This window comes from Triturus cristatus, chromosome 1_2 (genome assembly GCF_964204655.1).
Source record: "Triturus cristatus chromosome 1_2, aTriCri1.1, whole genome shotgun sequence".
Taxonomy (NCBI): Eukaryota; Metazoa; Chordata; class Amphibia; order Caudata; family Salamandridae; genus Triturus; species Triturus cristatus.
Genome location: NC_140580.1, coordinates 154,056,320 through 154,082,904, shown reverse-complemented (window position 1 = coordinate 154,082,904; position 26,585 = coordinate 154,056,320). Strand labels below are relative to the sequence as shown.

At 46.5% G+C, this 26,585-nt stretch overlaps 1 long non-coding RNA gene across 1 annotated transcript in view; it reads right to left on the bottom strand.

The window, feature by feature from the left end:
* Positions 1-555: 555 nt before the first annotated feature.
* The window catches only part of LOC146866997 (uncharacterized), a 52,003-nt gene continuing 25,973 nt past the window's right edge, over positions 556-26,585 (bottom strand). Inside the window, exon 3 of the long non-coding RNA XR_014961056.1 lies at positions 556-1,320. This is a non-coding gene — a long non-coding RNA (uncharacterized LOC146866997). The remainder of the gene's footprint in view (positions 1,321-26,585) is intronic.

Here is a 26,585-nt window from a genome sequence, read left to right as displayed (position 1 = left end):
GGGAGCTTGTGTTACACCCGTAAACCGAGCATAACACAAACTCCCAATCAGAGATTGTGTTAATCCCTGCACTCCTTGGCAGGAACCTCAAGGTGGAGAAGCAAGGGCAACGGGGCCCCCAAACTCGCTTTCCATCAGGCTTCCCACGTCAGAAAGACTGTGGGAAAACAAGAATCCTAATACTGAAGGTGGAAACGCCTTCCTATGGGACTACAGGCCGGTCTCCGAATGGCCAATGGGTTCCTAGAGCCTGTCTCAATTCAGCTGTAATGACCAGCCAGTTTCAATTCTGACCGGCTGCATTGTAATCAGCTGGTCAGAAATAAAACAGGCGATATCGTCGTAAAGCCTCTGACCTAAGGTTGGAGGGTATATGATAGAGTTCGTCATATGCCCCTTGGTCTTTAAATACATTTAATTTTAGCATTACACTTCAATAATTTAATTGCACTACTATATTCACCTTTAGTGACAGGATATAAGGGATATAGGGGTAATGGGCGGGGTAGTACATTAATACCCAGGTAATACTTAATTTTTACATACTAACTGAAATTTATTTTAAGGGCAAAAATGAATACAACAGTGAGATTTTAACAGACATTTAAATATTAAACCACAATCATTATGAATAAATAATAATTACAGCGAAACACCTTATTTTAGAGTGAGCAACAGGAAACAAATAAACACCACTTTTCTTTATTTCTTTGAAATTAGATGATGAATTGAAAATTTGCAAAAAAATAATATATGTACACCTTAAGTAAAAAACCAAGCCTTTATTGCAATAAAAAAAAATCTTTAAAAAATGGCAGTAGTTTCCAATGCATTTACATTATTTTAAATGTTGAAAATGGACCTTTTTCCGTTGTTACGCAAAGCCAGACTCTCTTTGTCAGTGATGACGAGGAAAAATCACCTTGTAGTTGCATATTCAAAAATGATTGACACACCCAAGACAGTATAAAGGAAAACCACATTTCACTTTTCAAATGTTTACAGTAATCTTTTCACTTTTGTACAAAAAGGGTGCTACAATTGGTAGATAAATATGAAATTAAACTTTTACTTTTAAAACCAGAACAATGAGCACAACAAATATTTATATTATTTTAAACACATTAAGATTCTACCTCCTACGTATCATGATATTTCTATTCGATCCACTAAGAGCATAATGGGGTTATACTTCTGCATTTAATACTCCAAAGATCATTAATAACTACATTGAAAGCCTTATTGCTTTAGTAAGGTTGCCTCTTCTGTTTGAAAGCATTGTAAATGTATCCATCTGAAGAATTAAATACATAGTACCTGCTGGGAAAAGGGAACAAATAAAACAAAAATATGTTAGACAGTTTGCTTATTAGGCATAACAAAAGTTTTAGCTTTGCTAACTAAGGGCCTGATTACAAGTCTGGCCGTCTTGCGGTGGCACGGGAGGAGGGTGAGGGATGGGGACGGTTCACTGTACTGCAGATTACAACTTACAAAGTCGTAATGGCGCCGGTGGAACACAAGCTGCGCCAGGGAACAGTGGCGGTGGTGCTGCAGCGCCACAACGCAATATACTGAGCAGGGACTGGCGCAGTCCGAGGCAGCATATTTTTTAGTTCTTGCACCACCAGCATTTTCATGGCACAGGCCCACCATGAAAAAGCTGGTGCTGCTAGTACTACAGGGTGTACATTTGGGGGGCAAAACATGTCCCCCCCCCTGTATTTCCCACAGTTCCAGCACAGCATGGAAGTCAACGCCCATGCATTGCTGGAACTTTTTGGCAGTTCCTATTGGGGTGCATCACCATGGAAAAGGCCAAAGAACTGCCGACCATATTACGAGCTGCACATTTGCAACTCGTAATACGGTCGGCGGTGCTTGTGCACCAGAGGCTGCATTATGCCGTTGCTGCTGCGCTAAAGTTGTAATCAGGCCCCTAGTCATGTTGAGGATTTTTTTTTGGAAAGGCCTGTATTAAAGTGCCCCTTTTGGACATGACTAGCCCCATGATTTGCATGATATCTGATGCATCTTTGACTGAAGAGCACTGGGTTCCTGCTAACCAGGTGCCACAGTGCCGGTATTATTTCCCAAAAATGTATGTAAATGCTTAATTGTGCCACAATTGGCAAGGTCCTTTGCACCTCTGTAAGGGCTATCTTTTGGTATGTAGGGCATGGGTCCTGAGGAAGGCCCCTTATAGCTGCAGCATGTATTGTGCCGCTCTAAGGTAACTGGGTCTCTGAATTTACACAATAAATTACTTGCTAAACTCACGCATGTGCACAACACAGCAGTCCACTGTATAGAACGGCTCTCCATAGCTGCTGCTGGTGAATCCGCGTACTAATTTACATGCCTAGACGCACTAGCGTACCAGATTGCAGTTAGCATTCTAGTCACCGGCCGCTTTCCAGGGTTTTTTAACTATACTGTCAATACAAACCACTGCCAGGTTACCTGACCAGCACGTCACACTCGAACTAAAGAGACCCACTCTGGTGGGAACTTAAGCCCGACTGAGTTTTGCATGAAGTACGTTTTTCCTCCCTTCTCCGCCCCTGTCCCCGCTAAGTCCAGGCATCTATTGCATGGATACCTTTTTTTTTCCCAAACATTTTTATTGGCATTTATTTTAATATACATCCATAATTGTATAGTTCAGCAATTAGTGATATATCACTATACAGCACTTATTTGGCATATAGAATATATAAAATCGTCCTGTACTAACTTTATTTACATTTCGAAGAAGCAACAGAGCAGGTTATCCATTAAAGTTCTTACACATGAATCATAGTCTCATATGTTAGTCTTATTTTGCCTGAAACTTTACGGTTATTGTATACTATCACATATTATATGCCAGTCTGTAAATATCTCACAGATTTAATAAAAAAACTATACAACTCGTGAATCATACTATGTAATTAACTAACTGTGCAGTGGGGCCAAGGGTTGTGTATTTGCTAATAAGTTAAGCAGGGTGTGTGGGGCATGGGAGGCGGGGGCCGGGTGAGCGCTAGACCACCAGTGGGTCATTATCCACATGTCGGGCCGTAAGTTCACAGTGTCCCCAAGTTTTATGTGTGAGCTGGGCAGTGTGTGCAGTCCCTATCTGGCCATTGTCGTGTGGTATATCAGGGTCTGTTTGCAGTAGTGTTTTTATGAAGGTCAACTCAGTGTTTTCATTTAGGCGTCATACCTTTGGTCATCCTCCTCGCCGCTCGTATGTGTTCCCTCTTCGCTCCCCCCCTATGTCGCACCTGTCTCGGTCTGTGTTTTCCCATGCCTCCAGTATCTTTCCGGAGGTCGGCAAGGGTGAGTTGCCACAATCCAAGCACCTTTTACCTCGTCAGTACTATGATTTCTGCCCCCGCCCAATGGGTTACATCGTGTTTCCAGGCTTCCATTGCTGGTCCATGTACGAATTCCCAGGCCAGTGCTATTCTTCTCCAGGCTAAGACCAGGGTTAAATCTAGGAATCGGTTTCCCAATTTCCTTTTAGGAGAACAGGGAAAGAGCCCCAACAGGAACACTCCCATTGAAGGTTAAAGTATGCGCCCCACAGCTGCACACATGAGTTGTATTGTTTCCTCCCAGAACTAGCGTAGTGGGCCACAATCCCAAGTCATGTATAAAAAGTCTGCGTCTGCACAGTCGCATATTTGCCATTTGTATCCAGTGTCTCCAAAGGCAAGCTGAAGTTTGTGAGGTGTCATGTTTATGTAATTGAACTGTGTGTACTTCAATCTAGTATTGCGTAACAATTTCTTAGGGTATGGCAACATTTTGGACCATTCTGGGTCTGTGATGTGTCTATCCAGAGCAGTCTCTCAACAGGTGCGCAGTTTCGTTAGGGTTGTGCAGACCATCTCCAGTTGCGATGTATAGAACCATTTTACCTGGTGTCTTGCAGTGCCTAATGTAAGGACAGAGTGTAATATCGAGTGTGATTTAAGCTTCTGTTGGCTCCCTCCCATAGTCCTCAAAAGGTGCGCAGTATTATCTCATAGGTTAAGATTTGGCCTGTTAGTAGGTCGTAGCTCTCAAGTAGGTCTTCAAATGGAGCCAGGGTTGCTTGCTGGTAGCAATGCCCCACCAGTTATGGTCTGGCATTATTACAGGGCTTCAACATTGCTGGGGTTAGTATCTGCTTGGTGTTCCCGTGGGTGAGGCCCACCAGGGGCAGGGCCGGGGTATATAGGGGAGATTTTCATTCTTTAAAGAGGCAGCGTTTCCAGCAGCGTAGAGCCGTGGTCTGCAGCAGGGATAGATGAGATGGTGTTGTCCGCGTCTAGCATCTTTGCCAGCATCAGATACGTACGGATCCCTTGGTCAGTGCCTACTGTGCCCATATCTGCCAACCACTGCACCAGCCACTGGAGTGGAGAATCTAAAAAGTAGAGCTCGAATTTAAGCACTCAGAGTCCTCCCTCCGCGGGTGGGCGTTGTAGGATCGACAGGGCTACCGCCTCCTCCCTTTTTACCATATCATATCTCGCAGTAGAGCATCTAGTTGTCCAAACGACGAAGCAGGAACGGTTATGGGGAGATTGCTGAAAAAGTACAGCAGGCGAGACAGCATGACCATTTCTGCAAGGGAAACCCAGGCCATGATCGGCAGTTGTAGAGTGCACCAGAAGGAAACATTTGATCTCGGAGACCGGAGGGCCATGCCAAGATTACCTTCACGTAAGTAGTCCATCGAGTGGAAGACCGGAATCCCCAGATGACTGAAGGTTGTGGGGGCCCAGTAATGCCCACCATAAAATCGAATGGGTGAATCACATTGGCAGAGATGGGGAAGAGTTAAGTTTTGCCACGGTTAACTTTGAGGCCAGACAGCAATCCAAACTGCTCTATCAGGCGCAGTGCAGTATTGGTACACACCATTGCGTCACTGAGGTATATCAATAAGTCATCTACGTACAGGGAGATATTATGAGTGTTACCCCCTAATGGGATGCCTAGTCCCTCCCCGCCTTGGTGGAAAGATGCTGCCAATGGTTCCATTGACAGTGCAAACAACAGAGGTGACAATGGGTATCCCTTTTGTGTTCCTCGGAAGATCTCATACTGTGGGACAGTTTTCCCTGTCTGTATCCTAGCTGTGGGACGTTCATAAAGCACCCTCACCCAGTTTACCCAGCTTTCCCCCAGACCCATGTGTCTAATAGTTTCAAGCAAGTAGTCCCATTGCATGAGGTTGAAGGCCTTCTCGAGATCTATCAACAAGAAGGCTGCATGCTGTAAATAACAAGTATCTGCATGGAACAGCATCAAGTACATCCTTCGCAGGCTGTATGATGTGTTCCTGGCCAGAATAAATCCATTCTTGTCAGCGAGAACCAGGGTCGGCACGTGGGGTAGGAGGAAGAGCGCCAGGGTTTTACCAACGATCTTGAAATCCATGTTTAACATAGAAAGTGCCCAGAAGTCTTCGACTTATGCCACCTGTTTAGGCTTTTTGGGGAGGGGGGATGACCAGCACATCGCCTGTGGTCTCTGGCAGGCATCAAAGTTTCAGGGATTCTGCGTAGAGCTTCTCCAATTGCGGCAGAAGCTGTGCAGTGTAAGTTGAGTCGAATTCGTCCGGGAGACAGTCAGGTCCAGGGGTCTTTCCTCACAGCCCGGATCTCGGGGACTGTCAGAAGCCCTACCAGCATGTCAATTATGTGGTCATCAAGGATTTGGGGGCACAGCAACTTCAGGAATTCCTTCTGTATATGAGGGGAGGTGCCTTAGTGATGAATAGTAGTCACAAAATAAGGCATGAAGGGCCTACGGACCATAAAATGGGTCGCCCTCAGGAGGTATAATTTGCGTTTGGGGATCCCCGCGTCTCCGGCTAAAATAGCCAAGCCACAACCTACCCAACCCCCAAACTACTTCTTGCACCTAGGTGAGGTAACTCCTAAAGTCGTGACACAGCTGTCGGTCAAGAGCTTGATATGACGTGCATGTTTGAGGGAGTTGGATGTGTCTACTCTAGTTCCTTGTTAGTTTTCCTGTCTATGTAGGTCACCTTCTTAGGTGTCCACTTTCCAGGTGAAGTTCCCTCTGGGCTCCCACTGTTTCCCCCACACATTTCACCCTCTGTCCTAACTTGAAAGCCTCCCACTCTATCAGTGTATTGGAGGCAGTCTGTCTGTTGCTGTCGAAGTAGAAGTCTATAGCTGTGCCTATGGTCGCTCTGAAACAAGTATATTAAAGACCCAGAGTGTTCAACCGCCACATTGGAATTGGCGGGCGGTGTTCCTCCGGCTGGACTGCTAGCAAAAGGGGACTATGGTCAGAAAGCGTCCGCCCCAAATATTCTGTGTGTTACTAAGCGACTCAGGCCCAGTGTACCCAAGAAGAAGTTCAGTTTTGTTTGCAAGTGATGTAAGGGCGAGTAATGAGTAGTCTCGGTCTCTGGCATGTCCTCCAGTGTCCTCTCCAATCTTGGAACACCGCCGCAGTTTTATGTATTTGGGCACTCGGCAGTGGGGGGTGAGAGCAATCTAGAACCATGTCAGCAACACAATTGAAGCCCCCTCCCAGTAGTACGCTTGGGGTTAGCACCGCAGTCAAGGAGCATGAAAGCCTACGGAGGAACTGCACTTGATCTTGATTAAGGGCATGTATACTACCCAATGTGAGTTCCTGTCCATAAATTCTGCACTTCAGCACTACATATCTACCCTCTCTACCAAACAGTACGTGCAAGGGTTCGAATGGTATGCCAGTTCTGATCAAAATCAATGGCCCTCTCGCGTATGCAGAATAAGAGGTTGCAAATACCTGCCCTCTCCATCGTCTGCGCAGCTTCTCACCCTACCCACAGGTAGTGTGTGTTTCCTGGAGGAGTTCAATCTGCACCCCCTCATGCGCAGATATCTATGTATATTGTGATGCTTGACGGTAGAGCCCATTCGACTAATGTTCTATGTTACACATTATAGTGTAAGCCTTTCCTTGGGCATTGTAAGAATAGAGGCATCCAGGTCTGCCTCCCCTCCCTCCACACACAGAGGCGATGGGCCAGGGCCCCACTTGCACATAAAAACCCAAAACATGGATATGAAAACTAAAATTCCCACAAACCAAAACTCCCTTCTCCCCGGAGCAGCCTGGCAACGGCCAGCCGCCCAACCTACAGGCCAATTGTCCAAGACTTCGGCAGGCTCCATCCATGGGTGGGTGGAGCTTTCCACAGGGGCAGGCTATTGATGGACAAACCACTGTTTATTTCACGAAGTCCTGTGTCCGACGTAGCCAATGCCAGTCCATGCATTCAACGTTTCCAGCAGTAGTGTCCTTTGTCATGGTGATACGATTCATGATGTCTTCTCCTTTTGGACCCCTAATGTGGAGGTTCTTCTTGGCTATAGGTCATCACCTGTTCTAGCGGTAACATCTGGCATTATGGCACTATTTGCTTCGTAATTGTCCGAATCTGAGCTATCATTTCATTTGAGGGATCTAGTTCCGGGCTCTGAGACAGTCAGTTGGTTTCATGAGGTCAGCCACCGCTTGTAGGGCTGCAGCTCTCCTTCACAGTTTGGGGTGGGCTCGGTCTTTTTGGTGGTTTCCGTCTTGAATGGGTCTGTGTTCTTTCCTGGTTACGCTATAGTTAGTGGGCGCTCAAAGACTGTACCTGGGTCTTTATCACCTTTGTAGGATTCAAACCATTCCCAGGCTGAAAAAGTAATTTTTCCCATCTAGTATTATACGAAGACGAGCTGGGAACTTCAGAGTATTGTAAGCCTTCATCTCAAAGTGGTTTTTTTTGCCAAATATGAGGCTGATCTTCTCTGTAGTTCAGTGGCGTAGTCGGAGAAACTTGAGACCCAGGAGTTGTCCACGGTGAATGGGCCATCCGTACGTGTCTTCTGCAGTAGGATGTCGATCTTTATAGTGCAGGGGTTTCGCTACCACTGCGTGTGCTGGGCGCCCCGAAGCCGGGGGGTGGTGGGGGAGCGAGGGGGGGTGTGGGGGGCGAGGAGGGACCCTGTGCAAGGTAGGTTTGGTGTCCACTATCGCTTCCAGGATTTTAGTTAGTCACCCTTGTACTGGGTCGGCCATTGATGGCGTTGCCTCCGAGACCTGTGGAGGGTCTGCACCTTTATACGCCTTCGTACTGGGTTTACCCATGTTAGGGTCTTATCGTGTACTTAAGAGTGTCATCAGCGGGGCTAATCTCCAGGCACCAAGGGGGTGGTTGTCGACCACGGGGGGGAAGGGGCAATAACTCCAAACAAACAAAATGTATAGTTGTCCCCAAGGGCTTATGCGAGTGGACGTGCCCCTAACAATTCAAGCTGACCCTCCTCCGCGGTGTATCCGAGGCAGGGCTAGATCTCTGTCCTCTGAGCCCACCCCCCAGTTCCACAGGTTGTGGGGGTCATGATGGAGATCGAGGTTTAGCAGTATGGGAGGCGCAGGCCTGCCCCTCCAGGCCACGCATGGGGTTGGATGAGTACTCTCACATTCCAGTTACTAGGTCCAATGAGGAACACCGCTGCATTTCCCCACTAGTGGCGTCCAGTGATTTTTCCAGCTTGCAGGCCCCAGTATCTTGCATCTCCCTGATTTTGTGGAGGGCTGTCAGGTCTTGCCTCCCTCCACCTGGGCAAAATTGTCAACTGGGCGGTGAGGTTTGAAGTCTCTAGTGCAGACCACCTCACCCGCCCCAAGTCCTACTTTCGTTACGAGGTGTTTGGGGCAGGGCTCAACTTCTCACTCAGTTGAGGGTTGCAGACAAGTACAGGACTCTCCCCTCAGGCAGATCGGACTGATGCAGTTTTGGGCAGTTGTGCGGCTCCCCAAGGTGCATCACCTTTTTCCGGTGCAGGCGGTGTCGCAGGAGCTAATCAAGTGGCTAATCTCTCCTCCCTCCCGTCGCAGATCCGGTGGTACGCACCAGCAGCAGGCCTCAGCCCTCCGCTCCCAAACTGGTTCTGGGACGGTGACCAATTCAGGCTCCCAACACTCACGGCCTGATCTTCGGCAAAGCGTGTGGTTCACGGGATCCAGGCAGTCAGCTCAGCAGTCCTTCAGGCCCTCAACAAGACACGACCTTATGTTACCAGCAGGGAGGGAGGGCCACATCTCTACATCCACACATCACTGCCACTATATTGCGATCAGTGGCGACGGGGCAGATGAAGCCTCGTAATAATGCGTCTCTTCCTCTCGCCTTGAATCAAAGCGTCTCAATTGATGCAGCAGACTTTCCCCTTCCTGCGCCACCGTTTCAATCTCGGGCGTTGCGGGCTAGGGCTTGATTACGGCATTAAAGTTGTTGGGCCGGCGCGGAGCTACTGGCTCACACGTCACCATTCGTGGCTCCCAAAACACGCCTCCAACCATCTATTGCATGGATACTTAAACTGAAAGTTTCGATCCGTAATTCAACTAGTTGCGGCAGAATTAGCTTCAGAAATAGGTGTGTTAAACCTTATCCGTGAGGATTAGCACAATGGCACTCTAATTGGTAACGCGACGGGTAGATGACTACTCAACGCTCATGCCGGTTTTGATAACCTTTAAGTGTTCAATTACAATTAACAGCCTCATTACGATGTCAGGCGTAAAGCCGCCTCCCAACAGTTGGATTCCCCTATACAGTGTCAGAAACCTTCCGACCACTTACAATGTTCACGGTGGGATTTCAAACCAAATGGTCTTTCCGAATCGGTTATGATCAGCTCTCGGAGCATTCATGTCGGTCAGACCCGCATCATACAACCCTACAGACTGCATTTCCAGATGAGCAATAACGATGTTGGCTTCAAACAGCATGTCTGAGTCGGGCCGACACGAAAAGGCTGTGGTAAAGTGACTAGTCAGGCCACCCTCATCCTGAGTCCTCCGGTTTGGAGTCAAGGGGGTAGACAAGGAACCCCCCTGTAAAATAATGCAGTGTGGTCACCGCCACAGGGTGCAAGGTTTTCTGCAAACACCCATTTTCCCCATAAAGGCACCTGTGCTGTTGGTAGGAACACAGGCTGCCATTTAAGTCAATGTGAGTCCTTCCAAACGGTGTTCGGAAGCATAATAATCAGTCAGGCGTAACAGCTAACCACGAGTCGGTTGGAACCGTATCCGACAAGAAGTCAGGTGGTTTACTTTCCGACCGAGATCGTAATGTGGCCCCAAGTAATAAATCAAATAAATTATTTTAAATTTAGCTGCTAAATAAACTTCCCACCTTGTTCTCCTACAACCACAAAAACACCAAACATACAATGTAAAAAGTGCAAATAGAATTTTGCAAATTATCACTAAATTGAACATTTTAATAAAGATTAATTACCAAATAGTTATTTAACTACCTGCCAAGCCATTTTGACCTACAAACTAAACCTGCCGCTAAAATGTACCTTTAAAAATATGATAGTTACACAATTTACATTTTATTCAATTAAATAATCAAGAATAACTTAACTTCGCACCCAAAATCTCCAACACAACCCACATCTAATATAATTTAAAAAATATATTCAAAAATGAAGACATACTCGAATTAACACAATAACACGGCTAAACTACAAAGTAGCCAACTAGCACTGGAAAAAAAACGTTGCGCGTCGAAGGCGCGGAAAAAAAGGAACTGACGTCATCACGCTGACATGGGCTTCTTATGGCTCCGGTGACGTCGATCGGAGTCGCGAGCGGAGCCGATGCATTGTGACGTCGCCCACGTCGACGTGGAGTGCTGGGAAAGAAAAGTTCCGTGGAATGCTGGCGCAGGGGATATTCACAAGGTGAGGAATCCACTGGCAGATGTATCCATCAGAATCACTATTACAATACAGGCACAATTACGAATCCTGGTGGATCAACGCTCACCAGGCACCACACCTAATCACTAGGCGAGGTGAGGGGGCAGCGACAGCGACACTAGCGGAGCTGCTTGGGCAGAGGGCAGAGTCCCTGAACAGGAGTTCAGAGGTCTTGCCTGGTTCCTTCATGGCCCCTCTTGTTGCCACTGCTTCTTTCGGGTTCGTGGGGCATCGGTGACAGCCTCCTCTGCTGTCCTGGCCTGCTGGTTCCATGTTTGGTGTCCGGTTGTTTGGTTTACCAGGTTGCCAGGCTTGGTTGCCCTCCTGGTCCGGTTGGTCTTCTCTCGGCTCTTTTTCTAGCTTGGCTGCCTGCATCCCATGGGTTTTTCCTGCATGCAGTACCCCATTTCTTTTCCTTCTGTGGGGTGGTTTCTGCCTGGATGAGATTGGCGTCTGTTTTTCTGCTGTCCTGCAAGGTCCCTCTGGCTGTGTGCCTAGTCTGGGGTGGCCAGTGTGCACCTGTCCTGTGGCTGGTTGGTTGCCGTGGGTAATCCTGCTGGGGGCTTGCCTTTCCTTCTAGTGGGTGTGTTGGATTGTTCGGGTCTCCCGTCTTTTCCTCCAAACTAGTTTGTAGTGCCTCCCTGCTCCCGTACCCTGGCAGGCCCCCTTGGTTCTGCCGGCTTTGGGTCAGGGGAGGGACATTTGCCGTTGGCACTTGGGTCTTCGTTCCTGCTTCTTTTTGCTGGTTAAGTTCCTGCACGTCCCCGTTGGTCCATGTCTTCTGCGTTGTTTGGGGGGTCCGCTGTGATCTCTGAGCCTTTCTGGTTCCTGGCGACCGGGCTATATCCTGTGATCACCTGGGTGTGGGTTGCCCTAGGGGCTGTTCAGGCGCCTCTTTTACATAGTTTACCGCTTTGGTTTGTGGATGTGGGGGGGTTGCTCTGCGGTTTACTTGACCTCCGGGCCTCTTGGTGGCTTCTCTCTCTAGGACTTGTTCCAGGGTTCGGTTTCAGTGGGATGTGAGTCTGGTTTTCTGGTGCCTCCGGCCTGTCCTGTTCCTTTAGTCCCTCTGTTATTGGAGTTGGTGGTGGGTCTGGAATCTCCGAGTCCGTTGGTGACTGTGGCCTTGTGGTTTCTTTTTTCCTGGTGCCCTCTCGGGTGTTTCCCAAGTGGGCGTCTTGCAGATGGAGCATGGTGGACGATGGTGCCTTGGTCTCTCGGCTTTGGTCGCCTCTTCTGTGAGAGTGCCTTTTGGGGGTCTGTCTGGTCTTACGGTGCTCTGCGTCGACTGTTGGCTGGGACGTGGTGTGCTCGTGGTTCCTTTCTGTTTCTCTGGCACTCCGGCTGGACTTTAGGGGCTTAGCGGTCCTAATGCTGGGGTCTGTTGATCAGTCTGGGTCTGTTGTACCGGTCCTTTTGTTGCGTTTATCTGTGGGTGTTGCACCTTCTGGTTCTGCTGGCTTTCTTCCTTTTGTTTTCGGGTTGCCTTTTGTGTCGGCTTGCAGGCTCGGGGGTCCTCGGCTCGTTATCTGTGGGTCATCTTCTTTCCTGTGTTTGAGGCCGGGCGTACCTCCGTGATTCGGTCCACAGTGTTGGGACTGGCCTATCTTTTCTGTTTGTTTGCCCTTCATTTGGGCATCTTTTGTGGTGCTCTGGGATGATGCTTGGACCGTTGGCCTGTTTTTTTCCTTAGCTTGGTATGGCTCATTGCGTAATGGAGATAAGCAAGAGGGACGTGGAGGTAATATTACTTACCGGTAATTACATTACTCCTAGTCCTGCTCTCGCTTATCTCCACTGCGGCTCACCCTTCCTCCTGGTGGCCCGGCCAACTGGCTATGTTGGCTTGGTACATACAGGTATTGTGTACTGGCCGATGTCTTTTTATATTGGTAGGGGAGTGTGTCTACGAGGCACACGGGCCTGATTGCATAATAGAGATAAATGGGAGTAGGACTAGGTGTAACGTGGTTACCGGCAGGAAATATAAGCATTTTCACTATTATCGTATTTATTGGAGGGAGATTTAAAAAAAAAAATAATAATAAATGCGTTGCGTAAAGTGGGAATTGTACGTTTAACTATTTTTATTATAATAGTTTGCATAGTTTTAAATACATTTTAGTGTGAATAGTATATGTATTAAATGTTATATTTTATGACATATTTTTTCAATTGGTTTTTTTTATTCAAAATTATGATAATTTTATTTATTGTTTTTTCATGAGTGAAATATCTTTTACCAAATTTTTAAAAAGTTGTTTTGTTTTTTAATTAGAATGGTGTTTTAGTAAAGATTTTATTAGTATATGTATTTTTTTAGAATATATAATTTTTGAAATTGATATAAATTAAAATTATTAGTTTAAAAAATTATATATTTATTAATGTGTTTCACTTTGTTGAATGTTATTATTTAACTTATTTTTTAAAAGTACATAAAATAAATAATATTAAGTATAATGCTAGTAATTACATAAATTTTTTTTGTTGATATTTCTGTACTTCAGATTATGAACATAGGATGAGAATATTTTTGTAATCGATATGTTGGTTGCAATATTTATGTATCGCAATATTTTGCGGTCGATATTCTGTCAGCGAACCCTCACCAGGGCAGATATGACCAACCGGCTGATGAAACTTTGGTCCTGATCCCTCAAACGTGTCACGTACGAAATGGGTCCCACGGAAATGCATTACAAGTATCTGTATGCAGTAAATGTTATTCGACTCATAGGAAAGCATTACACGTAAAGACGCAATACATTTTATGTTTGACTTACCTGCTAAAATCAATAACACAGAAAGTACATACCTATATACGAAGTTTGTGGTATCTAAATTGATATAAATGCTTAGCAATAACCTCTGATAAGCCTAAACTTCCCACCCACACTGCCACAAAATAGAGCATGTAGTGGTCGTCATTTGAGCCCTGTAAAGCAAGAAGGGTCATCTTAACTCTACATAGTATACCTTACTTGGGTGCACTATATAGAGATCCAGGTTCCTACAATGCCAAATCAAAATAGGTTTAATATTTTCCTAATATTGACTTGTAGATTAATTAAGGCTCTTCACAAGGAGGAGAGAGCATGTCCGACTTCAAAAGCACCATAGGTAACACATCCAGAACCTTACGACGCCTGTGCGACACACCTGACTCAGCCAGAATAATGGCCCCTTCTTCAATAGTGATTTTCCATGTAATTTCCAAAGCACAATTCCTTGATTTAATGATGGCTAGACCATGAGTAGACATTGTGTCCAAGACCTAATAGTAGTACAGAAATACTAGGTCTATTTGATTTTTTTTTTTTTTTTACATAGTCTAAGGAACAGCCCTGGACACTGATCATGTTGTCCTGTGGAGTGTGTTATTAACCCCCTATGTAGTTATCCAGATGTCCTGGAACCCATCCTTGTTTGGCTGTACTTACACTGAAACCCTTTAAAATGTTTTGAACATCTGAATCCTTGGATGAACACGAAAAACATGCAAAGTATATTTGTAACATTATTATTACTATACCACTAATCTACTTCAAGATGAAGTCCTTGAATGTGCTCCTTAATGCAAAAGAGAAAAACTTTTACAAAATGTAGAAAAAAATAATGCGTTAACACTGTACATTGGGTAATGAGTTTTACAATTAAGGGGCCGATTCCGATCCGGGTCGGACAGCAATCCGACCGAGACAGATCCGGAGTGTTTTCCAAAAGAGCCGGGGTCCTGCAGTCCGACCGAGCAAGTACGATGCGGCCGTATGCTGTCGGACTAGGTTCAGTCGAACTCCCATAGAAGTCAAAGGGAGCCGGTCGTACATGGGCTCCCATTGACTGAATGGGTACGTCGCGGACAAGTGCGCCCCCTAAAGTGGGTACGCGTCGGTGCCATCCGAACCGTACATGCCTGTGTTAGGGAGACCCATAGGTCTCCCCCTGTGTCGGAGTTGTAAGTCTGCGGGTGACGGGGGGGTCCGTCGCGGACCCCCGAAGTCCATCTCCGGGAGCTATTGCAAGCCGGACGCTCATACTCGATCTGGCTTTCCGAATCGAGCATCATACTAGCTCAGTCGTGAAACGTCTCCATTGCACGCCACGGTTTGCTTGTGACCATGTTGTACCGAGCGGTTCGGAACCGGAAAAGATTCGGACGGAGATTTCGCGCTTGTTCGCATCGTACTTCGACCCGTGTACGACTCGGACTGAAAATCAGCCTCCGAATCGGATCGGTTAATGCCGTAACCCGATTCGGTGCCCTTCCGACCGAGATCGGAATCGGCCCCTAAGTGGTATACCATATACAGAGCAAGCATCTGCCAACATCCAACTTTTTAAATAGGACCACACTCTGCTCTGGAGATTTTTCTAAATATACACTAGCGAAAAGCAAAAATACTGCTGTTCAGTTTCATATTGTCATGGGAACCCTAGGTCGTTTGGGCAGGTCATATGGTGCCGAGCCAGAACATCGTGCTAAAAATATTGTTGGTCAAGAATATCGAAAGAAAAATATTGTGATGCAGAATATCAATTTTGTGTATTTAATATAAATGTAAAACATATCGAAGTGTTTAATATAGTTTGCAGAAATATAGATGTTAAAAATGTCAATTTTTGTATTAATGTTATGTATTTTAGTAAATATGTTATGTTTGTGATGCATGTATTTTTTGTATAAGAATTGTTTGTATTTTTATTATTTGTGTTATGGTGAGAAGAGTGGGAAGTAGTTTATTTTTAATTGATAAATTAGTTAACTATTTTGAATTAATTAGTAATTAATTATGGTAATTGTGCAATTAATGTTAGGGGTGTTGTGGTGTTTATAGGTGTAAATGATGAGAAGAGTGAGAAGTAATTTATTTTTAAATTTCGGAATCAATAATTAGTTTAAAAAAAATTAATAAGTAATTTTGGTAATTGTTTAATTTATTTTCGGTGTGTTGTGCATATTATAGTGTTAAAGAATGTGAATTCAACAAATGTGTATTAATCTTTTTTTATACTAATTTGTAAAATCATAATTAATTACGTTCAAATTTGAAAACCAAAAAAACATTTAAAACAAATTTATTTATTTTGTTCCCTACCATATAACACCACCACCACTTTCCCTATTGTTGCACTCACTGGAGTGAGAATAGTAATTTTTACCCCTCTGCTATCCAACACTTTCCCTACTGTTGCACTCGCTGGAGTGGGAATAATAATGTTTACCCCTCCGCTATCCAACATTTTCCCTACTGTTGCACTCTTTGGAGTTGGAATAGTAATTTTTTCCCTTCCACTATCCAACACTTTCCCTACTGTTGCACTCACTGTAATGGGAATAGTAAGTTTTACCCCTGTGTTTTCAAACACTTTTCCTACTGTTGCAGTCACTGGAGTGGGAATAGTAATTTTTACCCCTCCGCTATCCAACATTTTCCCTACTGTTGTATTTATTTTACTGTGAAATGTATGTTGTAATTATTTTTATAATAGTTAAATGTTAGAATTACTTATAAAATGGTATGTTTAAATTTTAAATTGATATAATTAATTTTATGTTTATGTAATTTAAAAGTTTACAAATTCAATAAAGATAATTGTTAAATTATTTTTAAGTAAATATATGTATAAATTATTGTTTGTGTGTTTATATTTTTTAAATTAATTTTATTTGTAATATTTAGTTAAAATGTCAATTAAATTTAATTAGTTTGGTTAAAAATAACATTCGTATTTAATACATTATATTTTTGGTTATATATATTTAAAAAAAATCTATATTATTTACATCTATATTTTTGTACTTACCTGTTCAAGTTTTGGGTAGTCGATATTTTGGTATTCAATATTTTTACTGCGATATGTTACATCGATATTTTAACAGTGAACCGGTCATATTCTTCCTCCTTGGACCTTTCTGTAGTTTTCAGCTCCCTATGCAACAGCTTAAACATTCCGACATATAATCCCTGCCAGATCTTTTCTGTGGTGGACAACAGATTGTGTGCCCCCATCTGTTTTGTCACCATGTATGAAAACTTTTTTCAAATCCTTTCTTTCTTTGAACTCCGCTATTTTGACCGTACCTTTCTACCTCTCATCACAATCTGTTCCACAGCATCAGTTCCCGTGTTTGACCTTGCCCCCTCGTTGTTCTCTTGCTGACTTACCTGTCCGTGCACAAGATCCTCCATCTCTTTGTACAGCCTCCTTTTTTTGCGTACCTTCTTCCTTTGTATCAGAGCTTCGCTCCTCCGTGCCTAACCCAGTGTCCTTAACATACCAGTACATCTGTAGACATGTTGTTTACTACTTTCCATTCTCAGCCTCCACCACAATTGAAAACATAACAGTGGCAGAGAAAGTGGCACTTACATCCTCACCTGGCATTAAAGTCAGTACCCGCTCCGTAGTCTGCTGCCTTGCTTCTGTTGCCTTGCCAGTAGAAGTCACCTGCCCGCCAACCTTGTGTCAGTGGATCTGGACAATACTGTGTCTTAAACCTGTTAAACACTAGGTGGACACTGATTAACAAATCCAGCCCCCAGCACCCACTGACCTTCCTGCCCCTTGCTGCCACCACGTCTGTGACGCCTTATCAATTACATGACTGCCCAAGACCTCGTCCTCCTCCAGGCTATCCTTCTCATAGTCAAAGTCCATACAACCCACCAATTCATTTTCCTGGTCTCAAGATGGCCGCTTTCTAGGTGAGCTCCGTATGCAATCGTAACTATCCGGCAGGAATCCGGCAACATCCAAGCAACAAATTACATGCTCGCTGCCGCTCTGTAAAGCACTTGAGGTGCATTGCCCATCGGCGTGCTCATCGTGTCTGTCCGAGTTGCTGGTGGACGGGGCTGCGCTGCGGCCTCCAAGGGCCTAGTGAAGACGAGTGCTGCAGTCTATTACCGGCTGAGACGTGGCAGCACGGACACCAGTAGTCTCAGGGCCTGTGGCCCGTACTGACCTCCGCTGGTGAGCGGAGCACATACCTTGCTCGGGTGGCATCCTTGGGGCTGGCGGCATCTGGCTCGTTGCTGACCGGTCTGGGCACGGACAAGCTGCTTGTGCGGCGAGGTGTGGTACGCTTCTGCATGGCTGCCCTGTAGCCCAAAACCGCAACCGTGTGCCCACATTGGACGTGAGCGATCTTTGTGCCCAACCGGTGGACGGCGGGTGGTGCTGGGTCCTGGTTGTCAGCGGCTGGGCAATATCCACGACGTTGCCCGGATCGAGCACGCTCCTGCTGGCAGACAGGGAGTGCACTGCAAACACCGGTGGACGGCCCCCAGCCGCCTCTCTGACAGCAATTGCAGCGATAGCAATTTGGACCCTGTTATACTGGTTCCAGATTGCTGGGGGAGGCCTGGTGAGACTGCTAGGGATCGGTGAGGGGAGACTTAAATTGCTGGCCGGCTGATGAGGGACATGTTTAGACGTTATCGCTGCACACAGAGGGCCTTGTTACTCTGTCCTGTCTGGCACCAGAAGATAGATTAGGGAGTTCCCATGCCCACTATCAACTGCTACGATCTACTAACGACTCAGGGATTGGGCTTTCCCCCTATGGTTTTCTCCTGTTTGTATCCCTGCTGTGCTACCCGTGTAGGCTTTTACTAAGCAGAGGACTCTTGCCTGGACCTGAATATTGAGCAGATTGATTTGTGGACCCTTGCTGACGTGGGCAGAGTACTACGAGACTGTGAGCCTTGTGGCAGCTGTGGTGGGGCTTGGACATTTAAAGACTATGGGCAAGATGGACAAATCACAGTCTAAGCTGCAGTTTGAGCAGCGCAAGTCGAAACAGAGGGATATAGGCGCTGACAAGTCTCCCGATGTGCAGAGTGATAACACCGAGGAGTCTGAAGGTGATATCCATCAAATTTTGAGGGCAAGACAGAAAAGCTGGTCTACGATAAATGGCAAAAGTGACTCTCTGGCCTACCGGATGGACCGCATGTCTGAGCATAGTGAGCGCCTAAATATGGCGGAGAGACTGGTGTTCGAAACTGAAGACGCTGAGATGGAAACAATTAATGCCCAGAAACAGATGGGGAAGCTCATTACCGTCCTGCAGGACAAGGGAGAGGATTTGGAGGCTAGATCAAGGAGATGTAATATCCGCATCACAGGCCTTCCTGAATCTCCAGCAATGGGCAATATGGAGGCATTAGTTGAGCAGCTCTTGGTGACACTCCTGGGTCGCGACACATTTTCAGCCATATTTGTCGTGCCCAAGGCTCCCTGGGTCCTAGGAAACCGCCTGGTGCTCCCCCACATCCTGTTATTGCTAAATTATTGAACTAAAGGGACAGGGATGCTGCGTTGAGGCAAGCTAGAGAGAGACTCGATATACAATTTGAGGGTTCCTCGATCTTGCTTTTCCCAGACTTCACCATGAGGGTGCATGAGGAAAGACAACAGTTTGCTCCCTTGATGAGTTGCCTATGGGAGCATAATTGAGGGTCATCGTGGATGGCGGATCAAAGATTTTCACTGACCCAAAGTCACTGCAGAAGGCCAACAAGGAGTACATCAAGACTGATGGACGGAGAAGAGACACTGAGGAGCTGGCCGGGGCGTTTGGGTTGATATGGAGGGGCAAGTATAACACGGTTGTCCTCTGGTTTTCTTACATTTCTCTGAACAGGTATGTAACATATGGACTGTTTGAAGTGCACTAGAGGTGATTCATGGATGCCTGCTGCCCAGAGTTTGAGGGGATAACTTCAGATGCTTGTTTGGGGATGCGGTCAGCTTTGATGGAGATCGACATTGAGACTTTAGATCTGCCGCAGCTTGCGAATGGTCCTCTCTGGCCTGGCAGGAAGGCCTCGAGTTGGTGACAGTGAGACTACCTCAACTTTTAGGGGATCCAGTTAACTGTTGCTCGATGGGTGTATAAACAGTGTTCAAATGGCCACGTCTTATTTCTGACTTTGTGGATTTCCAAGCGGTGAGCTGGTAACAGTATGCATACAGTACTTACATAATTCTATAACAATGCACTGTTATATGAGAGAGGGTTGGAGACGCATGGATCCTATAGATAGTGCAGATCTAGTTAATGTAACTTGAAATGACGCAGAGCCAGGGCAATAGAGCTCGCTTCCTCACATGGAACATTTGGGGCCTTAATGATTTTAGAAAGACGCGAAAGGTGATATCTTATCTTACTAGGCACGAGATTGATATCGCCTTATTACAGGAGACCCATTTGCCCATAGATAGTAAAATGCTTACACTTAGGCGTTTACATGGTACCTTTCATGCGGCGGGGTTCACTACGCATGCCATGGGGGTGCTCACCTGGGTCAACCCCAGATCAGGTATACATTTGGAGGTGCTTGAGGCAGACCCAAGGGGGCAGGTTTGTGATCTCTAGCTGTCTAGGGCAGGGAGCTGACATACTTATAGTTAAGATCAATGGACCTAACTACGATAATCACCAATTCTATCACAACTTGTTTGGGGGTCTGGAAGGGGAGTCCTCTCTAACGCAAATATGGTGTGGGGATCTCAACTGCGTGCTGGGCCAGGCATTGGACCGATCCTGGGGCCCTGCTCGTTGCCCTTCAGCTGCGGATAGTGATTACTGATGTGGCAACTCAGTTGAATATGCTGGATGTCTGGCAGACATTCTCACCGGCTGCCGGGGGCTTTATCCACTACTCAGCCCTGCATGACCTCCATACCAGAATGGATTATTGGTTGGTCGCTAGAACTTTGTATCCTCAGATTTGCGCCTGGTTGACTCACCCCCACTCCTTTTCAGATCACTCACCAATAATGCTGGACATAGAGAGACCTGAGAAGAGGCCTGCTCCCTTCACATGGCAGTTTCCGCCATACTCGTTGTTAGACAGGGTCTTCAAATCCGAGATGGCTGCGGACATAGAGAGCTTCTTTGAAACAAATATTGGCTCTGTTCGCCAGTTTTATACAGTATGGGAGACTTTAAAAGTCTATATACAGGGGATAGCCATGTCCAAGCGTTTTGGGGTCCTCTGTTCTCTTAGAGGGAGACTGGCTGCGAGTAAGTGCCCTCTTTCTGCATGGTTGTCCCCACTTTTTCTGAATAGATGATGTGCTTTGACTGAGTGTGCCCTGGGCTCCTGCTAATCAGGTACCCAGGGACTATGTTCTTTCCCTAAAACTGCATTGAAGCCTAAACCCAATTGGCATCTCTGGCCAAAGGTCAGCCCCTGGTAAATGGTACCACAGGTACCCAGGGCACTGTGACCAGAGAAGGCCTCTAAAGGCTGCAGCACTTATTGTGCCACCCTTAGAGGTCCTGTACCATTTCACTCACACACTGCCTTTGCAGGCTGTGTGTTTTGGTGCAGAACAAAGTGAAGAGTCAACATGACACACTTCTCTTTGTGCCATGCCTGCAACCCACTGCTCTGGCATAGGTCATGCTCCCCTCTAGCTGGGTGGACTATACCAGTGGTGAGGATACAGGTGCATGAGCCATGTTCCCCTACAGTGTCTAAGTCCATTCTTAGATGTTGTAAGTGCAGTGCTGCCATTAAGAGTATATGGTGCTGGGAGTTTGTCATTATGAACTCCAAAACGCCATAATGGCCACACTGTAAACTGAAAAGTTTGGTATCAAACTTCTCAGCACATTAAGCACACGCGGATGCCAGTGTGGGACTGAATGAAAAATGCACACAGAGGGCATCTTAGAGATGCCCACTGAAAACTAACCTACCACTAGTGTTTCAGCTGCCACCACCAAACATGTTTCTGGACCCCTGTGGCAAGAGCTTACTGCTCTCTGGGGCCTGAAACAATGTACATCCTGGGACGAGGTACAAAGCTTCCTCCCCCAGGATTGGCAGGGTTCACGAAGAGGAAGCGTCAAAGGCTTACCGCCTTTGTAAGCTTCCCTAGGCCACTTGCTGCTATCAGCAACTGGCCCCCAGTGGTTTAGAACCCCACTTTGGGCGGGAAAACCGGCAGGAACAACAAGTGAGGAGAGAGGTGTGCCCACCTCTGCCAACTTCACCCCTCAGGTGGGGGAAGCGAGGTGAAGCACAAATCTCAGTCCATGCCATCCTGCAGATGGGGGGACCCAGCTAACCAGGGATAGGCCTATGCCCCCTCCCACTGTAGGGTAGCATAATAGGGGCAGTACCCACCACAGGGAAGGGAGCCATTGGTCGCAACCTTTTTAACAAACTGTAACGCCCCTGAATCTAGTATTTAGGGGCACTCCTGAACCTTGCTTCCTCAAACAAGATGAAACTACAAGAAGAAGAAGAAGAAGGACTGAACATCCGTGCAGAACCTCACAAGTGGAAGACGCCCACTGACTTGGCCCCAGCCCTACCGGCCTGTCTCCCCCTCGAACCTGCTCCTGCAAAATCCTGTTGTGTCCTGCAGCCAGCAACCTTGAAAACCCCGGAGGACCTACCTGCCTTCAACCACAAAGACTTTGTCTCCCCTGAACACCGGATTTGTTAACCTGCAATCTCTGGCATCGGCCGGAAATTGAGAATTCGCACAAGTTTGCACCCGCCGTACACGGCCGGAGCTCGAGTGGGCAAACAGCACGAGGTGGTCCCCCTGGTGATCCTGACCCGAGATCCAGTGATGCCCGACTTGCCTCAAGCCTCCAGCCGACGCCTGCAACCTAAATCCAAAAGGACCCCTCAACCGCGACCAGGAGCTGGTACGAAGATCCTACCCCAAAAGGGACCCCAAAAGGCAACCCAGCAACCGACGCCGCGTGGCCTTGGGTGGCCCAACCAACGGTGCTTAGCCAAACCCCAATTTACCTTTTGAAGTGGTGGTCGCACCCAGAAGACCTTCTTCCCTGCAGTGCCTTTCCAAACCGGAGGTTCCCCATAGCAAACAACAGGGTGCCTGACGTCGAAACAGCACCCTGCACCCGGCCACCCTAGTGCCGCTGAGGGTGCACCTTTATTTCCCCATTTGCCCTGAGCTAAAGTTCAGGAGCTTTGCTCACACAGCCAACTGGCCTGCTAGCCAGCAGCCACCAACCGGAGAACCCCCATCCCCCATTGGATAATATTGTGCCTCAGCACTCTTAACCCGGCCGCCCTAGTGCCGCTGAGGGTGTAACGAGAGTGAATCCTTGACCCTGGGGGAACCCTTGTTCTAACCCAGAAGCTCAACTCCAAAGACCGATTACTTACCTGGTAACCATTAACTTAATTTCTCTCCATAGGAACCTATTTACTGTTTTTCTCTGAAAAATGTTCCAAGTGTGGAGTTGAATTGTATGGAAACCTGAAAAATAACAATTGTGCAAAACTGACTTAACTTACTTTTTCTCTTGGAAATGTCCCAGTGTGATAGCTAGGCATATCACAGGGAGTAGAAAACAATCTAAAAAGAAATCTGAAAGTAACGTAAAAATAACTTGCCTGTAATTTTAACTGCAAGATCAATACAAAGTATATGTGCAGCAGTTCACAGTATTGCATAACCATTAATTCAAACTGTAACCATTCCAAAGTACATTTGCAACGGCATTTCAAACTGTATATTTACTGCAAAGTAATTATCAACTTACCTGTGCCAGGCTTACTTGGTTCTAGGAAATAAAATAACAAAGAGTAATTTTATACAAAACCAATTGGTCTGAAGTTCAGTCTTTGAATTAATTTGCTTACTGGGTGTGTGCAACAAATGCTTAACATGGTGCTCTGATAATGCCTTCCTGCTTGACCACACTACCACAAATAGAGAGTGAGGTGCTATCTAACTTTACCTCTGCCTACCTTTGAGGTTCAACTGGACTCTGTGCACACTATAACTCACTTTGGTATAGTATATACAGAGCCAGTTTCCTACACTGGCTAGCCTTGAGAATCGTTTGGTTGATCGAGATAGAGCAGGAGGCCTTGGTGAGTTGGGATGCTCGGGTAGCGGAATAATTAAATTCATTGGAGGAGTACCACGAAATCGCTGACAGCAAGGTTAAACACATGGGGAAATACGCAGTTGCCAAAACATATGGGGAGGGGAAAGGCCGGGCTCAGTGTAAGAAGCTGCGCTGAGAGATTGGTGTGAGTCGGGCTGTGTGTCTGAGTTGCGTGCAGAGTGGCGAGCTACTGAGAGACCCAACAGCAATAGCAGATAAGTGTGATCAGTACTGTTCCTATCTGTACCACTCTAGAGTGACTGCTGATGATGCAGCGATCAAAGAATACTTAGAACATATTTGGATGCCCTGGTTGACTGATGAGCATAAGGAGCACCTAATGAGGCCGTTAGATGCCGGTGAAGTGCTTGCTGCGCTAAATGCAATGTGTGCTGGAAGCACCCCAGGGCAAGATGGCCTTACTGTTGCTTTCTTTAAGGAGTTGCTTACTCCACACCGGATTACTCTTTTTGAGGAGATAGGGGGTGGGGGGAATGCCCCCTCAACGAGGGAAGCCTTAACAGTTACATTATTAAAGCCAGACAAACTCCCTAATGAATGTTCATCCTTTAGGCCCCGGTCACTTTTTAATGTGGATACCAAGCTCTTCGCTAAAATCTTAGCTAACCAGCTGGCCCGCTGGTTGCTTTCTTTGTTGGTCCGGAACAATCAGGGTTTGTCCCAGGGCATACCTCGACATACAATCTACCGACTGAGTTAGGAACAATACAGCATATTAAGCCGGAAACCAAAGCTGCTGCATATTAAGCCAGAAACCAAAGCTGCTGAGGTCTCTCGACGCAGTGAAATCCTTTCATGCAGGTAGTGTTGAGGCGGGCCCCGGAATTGGAATTAAATTATTTTGTGGAACAAGGTTCACATGCGTACCACTGGGTACACCAGTGGCCTCCCACATGTACAGATTGAAATGGTTGCGGCTGGGCCCCCTCCTCTCTCATTGTTGTTGTTTCAGGCGAGCTGGTATTTTGGACTCCGTTAATTCGGGTACTCATGCATGTCAAAATTTGTTAAAAAGGCAGGCGGCCACTATCTTGTATTTCCCTTCAACCCCGCTGGAGTGATGCCATTGGCTGCCAGCATACCGTGAAAGAGAGGTGGTCCAAGCACTGGTATCAATTAACATTGTTAAAATTGGGGAGCTACTTTCTGAAGGCACGGCTAGAGGATGAGCTGATAATGAGGCGGAAGTGCATGTTCACACACCGCTTGTGAAGTTTCACTTTCACAGGGTGAGGCATGCCATTCGCAGAACACTTGGGGAGGACATGACGGAACTGCCCAAGATAGCCTCCTTTTCTTTCCTTCTGTGTACGGAATCTCCTAGTAAGATAGACTCCAGTATTTAGAACATATCACTGGACTATCGTAGGAATCACTTCAGCAAGGCTAGCTGGAATGGCAAAATGATCTTGGGGAGGGTCTCCATGACATCACCTGGCCATATTGCTGTGAGGTCACGCAGAATGTCTCCTTGAAAGGGATACACTGAGTCATACATTTTAAGTTCCTTAATAGAGGTTATTATACGCCTGACAGGCTGCACAGATATGCCCTCCGTGACTCTGCAGAATGTGAGCGGTGTATAGTCACGCCAGCTGTGTTCTTGCATACCGCTGGTCGTGCCCAGTGATTGCGAACCACTGGAGATTAATTTGTCGCATGGTGAGCAAAATCACAGGGTTGCCACTGCCATTGGACCCACTATTGGCTTTGCCGGGTTGTACAAGGCGACTGCTGAAAGACACGCCGATTAATAGACATGGGTCTACTGCTTGCAAAACGCAGGGTTGCGATGCGCTGGGCTCGAGGACCAGCTCCTACTGTCAAAGACTGGTCAAAAGATATGGTTTAATGTACTACACAATCTGAATTGTATAGTGAATTACTATCGTCCTAGAATCGCCCTAAACGTTTTTGGGGTCTGTATCAGCACTATATAGCGGGAAAAGAGATGGATGTGACTGAAGGGGATGGTCCTGACTGATGGTGCAGACTGAGACAAGGGTTTCACCCTGTGGGATGATTGGACAACAACCCTGTTATTCACTGCATGTGTTGTAGCCCTGTGAGTACTAGATTCTGCTCGTCGTTGATCAAACATCGTGTCTATTTATGCACCTAATTGCATTGATGTATCTCCATGTAACATACTGAGTAGATGCTTTGCATTCTTTATATTACTGCGTTGTCTGCTCAACACTGATGTACTTCTGGGATTGCTTTCTGTTATCGTATTCACGAAAATGTAAAAAAGGTATGATCACGAGACTCTCTGATGAACTCAGAAGGTTACGGATGTCCTTTTGCCATGTCTGGTTTTTACCTACAGAGAAGTGCCACAGAAAGCAGTGGTATTTAGTCCCTATGAGCTTCTGTTTGGTCATCCTGTGAGGGGACCACCATGTCTAGCAAAGGCTGGGAGTGAACTCTCAAAGAGGCCCACCTAGCTATTTTGGACTATGTGCTTGGCCTACGTCAGGCAGATCCCACGTCACCCTTTTTGAAGCTATCTTGGTACATCATTACCCGTGACTGCTCCATTGTTTTTACTTTGTCAAGGGGACCACTTTAGTAAAAGTAACCTCGACACTCCTTAGGCTATTTTCGGTCACCGAGACACCACCCTTATCTTACACCCACTCACTTGAATTCATCAATACGGCTAAGATCAAAGCTAAAGAACCCCACTGAGGAGCCGGTCAGGCACTGCATCATCAGCCCAATGTGGAGCTGCTCAATGATGAAGCTGGACACCCTTCAGGGTGTTTGATGGCATTCAGATCTGATCACTTAGACCCCCCCCCGCTGCAACCGAATCCCAGTACACCCACCCTTCTATCAGCCATATCACCCCCTCACCCTATGTGAGGAACTGTAACCTTATTTTG